Genomic DNA, 4,174 nt, shown 5'->3' with positions numbered 1-4,174 from the left:
TGCACATATATATGATGTTGTTGCTGGCTGCCAAGCCAAGGGACCTGCCTGCCATCTGCCCATGTAAGAAATAAACAATGGAAAACCAAAAATGAATTGTAAGCAGTTTTATCAAACTGGGGAGAAACAGCAAGATTTTTTTCTCTACTGGTTGTTAAACCATGTCGCAAAGAAAAGACCACCAACTCCAATTGAAATCAAATTAAAGCAAGCTTGTAACTCCTACCGGCTGGGGCTCTCTCTCCTAAAACCCGTGGGAACAGAAGACAGCCCCACAGCTTTCTAGGAGCGCAGCTTTATCCTCTCTCTGAGGATGACCTTAGGCCTGAGCCTAAGCAACAGAAAGTTGCAAAGGTGGGGGGGGGGGGGAGGGCGGTGTCTTAAGAACTTACAGATAACAGGATTTTCACAAGTATAACACAAAGGCAGGTAATAGGTTAATGGTCCAGCACATAGGGAATAAATTTAGATCCCAACATCAGAATTTACGAGGCACCACTAGAATTTCAGTTATCTGGCCAGGGAAACCAAGGCATGGGCAGGCATTTCAAGCAAGTAATTTATGCTAAAGCTGAAATCAACTTTTCATGCCTTTGTGACAAAATGGCTCCCAATCTTAAGAGGGAATTAGGCTGGGTTTATCGTGGACCCACAGAAGCAGTTACAATTTATAGAAACAAAAGCCAGGTGATATACATATGTAGATTTAGCTGGGCTGTGGTAGCCAGAGAACATACCAGTTTTAGCTTCTTTGGAACCGCAGCTGGGTCAAGAAATCGTTTTTTATTCTTTGTTTCAAGGTGACCACAGGGGTTAGAGGGAACATTGGAAGATTGACAAATGAAGGCCCAATAAAAAGGCATTCAAATGTAGATGTAAAAACCAAACTAGCAGCTACTATGTGTACCAAACAAATAAGACAGATTCAGCAGGAAGGGCTCTTATTTGCTCACCTTGAAAGAAGTTAACATGGTTGTGGAAAGAGCACAGAAAATGATGCCAAGAATATTTCAAGTTCAGTTCCATCTGTTTCCAGTTGTCTGGGCTTGACCAAGTAACATCTCCAAACTCTGTTCATTCCTCTTTATGAGGGAGCTCTTTTGAGGTTGTTACAATGAATCAATGAAGTGAAACTTTCAAAATTACATTTGTACTTAAAATTCAGACTTTCACTACCCTCATTTCCAGCCCTCTTCCACATATGTTGGTTGAATGAGTGAATAAAGCAATCATTATAAAAGGCAGCAAAAAAAAAAAAAAAAAAAAAGAAAAAACTAAGATAAGAATAAATGACATTGGAATGCCAAGAGAAAAGAGATCAAGTATAAATGGAAAAAGAAATTGAAGATGTCATCAATGAGAAGATTTGAAAGGAGAAAACCCATAATGGGAGGTGGTTGAGAAGATCATCACTCTGTATCTGGGAGGTTTGTCCTGATCTGAGCGCACAATTTCAAAGGAAATACATGGGCAGTGAAAAAAAAAAGTAAATAAGTTCAGGAGATGCTAGTAATAGGTATAGGGACAGGTGGGAGATATTAATTGCCTAATGAAAGTATAGTTTTTGTTTGCCTAATGAAAATATAGTTTTTATTTTCCTAATGAAAGTATAGTTTTTGTTTGCAGTATTAGGGATTGAACCCAGGAGCACTCTACCACTAAGCTATAGCAACAGCCCTTTTTATTTATTTGTTTATTTTAAAAATATTTGTATGTTGCAGGTGGACACACAATATATTTATTTTTATGTGGTGCTGAGGATCAAACCCAGTGCCTCACACATGCCAGGCAAGCACTTTACCACTGAGCTACAGCCCCAACCCTTTATTTTTATTTTGAGACAAGTTCTCACTAAGTTGCCCGACTGGGCTCCAACTTGCCATCTTCCTGCCTCAGCCTCCCAACTAGCTGGGATTACAGGTGTGTGCCACCACCCCTGGAATGGAAGTGTAGAATGAAGCAGGCTAATATATATAGAGAGACAGAAAATGAGAAATAGGAGCTCCCACTCAGAGAAAACAATTGAAACAAATTATGGAATCATGATAGGGATGGAATTATAGAGGCAATAAAGAATTAATCAAATAAACAGCATTTTGTGATCTTTCTGAAAGAATTTAAAAGGCTTTACTAACATCCAACTTCATATCATCCACTATAATGGAAGGAGGAATGTTGGGAAGATTCAGAGTGGATGATGGAGGAAAGATATTTTAGACGTTTTTAGAGCCAGGCATTTTAATGCTATTCAAAGGATATTACTGAGATCTTTAGAACTTAGTCTTGCTCCTCTCACAGAAGCTAAACTGCTTGATGTTTGGACAGTGTAGCATGAAGCACTTTTCCATAAAGTATCTGAGCACTTAGATGTTTTATTGTTAGCTGAGCTTAATTTGAATTTGCCACCAAACCAAGGCAGTGTCTTTCTTATTAGACTCAATATTTATGTGATGTATATTACTATATACTCAAAATAGGATAAAATGCCCATGTGGTATGTTAAGATCAGTACCAAGATTTATGATATGGGGCTTGGGGATGTAGCTCAGTAGTGGAATGCTTGCCTAGCATGAATGAAGCCCTGGGTTCAATCCCCAGCAACACACACACACACACACACACACACACAATGTGACATTGATGACACATGTAACAAGTATGCAAGTATGCCACTAGTAGTCCTGGGACTAGTCATTCCAGGGAGGTATATGAAAGGCCCAAGAGCTCCAGGACAGCTGGGACTGACAAACATATAACTTGAGGAAATTCAATATCCTGCATATAGTGAAGAAATTTTATGTGGTGATCTAAATGCAGCAGCCCTCGTAGGGGGTTCAGGGGATGACTGACTATCAGCAATAGGAGTGAAGTCTAAGTGAGTGAAGTCTGTTTTGGTCATCATTGTATTTTACATTAAAACTAGTGACCTTGGGCACTTGGCTTCAAAGCTGGTGCTTGGAAGTTGAGTGTGGAGTCATGAACATGGTAGCTGCCACTGTAGCCATCATGGGACAATAAGCTGGGATCTATCCTACCTATAGAGTAACAGTGGAAGACCATACCAAAATAGAGGAAATTGGGGAAGGTACTTATGGAGTTGTATATAAGGGTAGACATAAAACAACAGGTCAAGTGGTAGCCATGAAAAAAATCAGACTAGAAGGTGAAGAGGTAGGGCTTCCTAGTACTGCAAGTCAGGAAATTTATCTATTGAATTCCTTTCTATGGATCTCAAGAAATATTTGAATTCTATTCCTCCTGGTCAGTTCAAAGATTCTTCACTTGTTAAGAGTTATTTGTATCAAATCCTTCAGAGTATTGTGTTTTGTCACTCTAGAAGTTCTTCACAGAGACTTAAAACCTCTTATTTATGATGAAGGAACAATGAAACTAGCTGATACTGGCTTTCCAGACCTTTTAGAATACCTATTAGGGTATATATACATAAGATAGTACCACTCTGGTATAGATCTCCTGAAGTTTTGCTGGGGTCAGCTCATTACTCCACTCCAGTTGTCATTTGAAGTATAGGCACCATATTTGTAGCATTGGCAACAACACAAAGATACTCCATGGTATGCCAAGGGACATGAGGGACATGGTCAGGGACTCAGGCAAGCGCCCAGGCACGGGGACTGGAGCACAAAGGGTCAGGGTTAGGGAGGGCTGGGTTGGGTAAGGGACACCATGCAAGGTGAGAGGGCAAGGGGAGGGAAGGGAGGGGATCTCTCAGGGCTGGATTGGAGCAAATCTCATGTTAACTGCCAGGCCTCAAGGTTCAGGCTGCGAAGGGGATGCAGGCAAGTGGCAGGGCTGTGTTTCCCATAGGGAGCATTCAGGGCACAGAGGCCAGCCCATTCTGCTCCTCTGCCCCAGGTGAGTAGATCCTCAGAGAGGGACCTGAACCAAAGTAGGGGCAAAAGGGGGTACTGTGAGGGGATACCTGGAGTGTGGAGGTGGGGTGGTGTGGAGAGCCATTCTCACGCGTGACTGGGTGACTCCCAGTTTGGGTCTGAGGCTTCTGGCTGTGTTGGAACTTTCCCGGCCCTCTCCTGATGAGAGAACCTGTCCGTGTGGGGGTGTGACTGGCCACTGACCCCAGGGGCCCAATCACTGACCCTGACCTTGGAGTGCGGCCCCCCCTCAACCTTCATTGGATGGAATTCTCCCCTGA

At 42.1% G+C, this 4,174-nt stretch overlaps 1 pseudogene; it reads left to right on the top strand.

Annotated features, from left to right (window-relative positions):
- The first annotated feature begins 2,666 nt into the window (after nt 1–2,666).
- LOC114088091 (cyclin-dependent kinase 1 pseudogene) lies at nt 2,667–3,593 on the top strand (annotated as a pseudogene).
- Nucleotides 3,594–4,174: the final 581 nt, after the last annotated feature.

This window comes from Marmota flaviventris, chromosome 2 (genome assembly GCF_047511675.1).
Source record: "Marmota flaviventris isolate mMarFla1 chromosome 2, mMarFla1.hap1, whole genome shotgun sequence".
NCBI lineage: Eukaryota > Metazoa > Chordata > Mammalia > Rodentia > Sciuridae > Marmota > Marmota flaviventris.
Note: the sequence above shows the minus strand (reverse complement) of the source record. Positions and strands in the feature narration are given on the sequence as shown.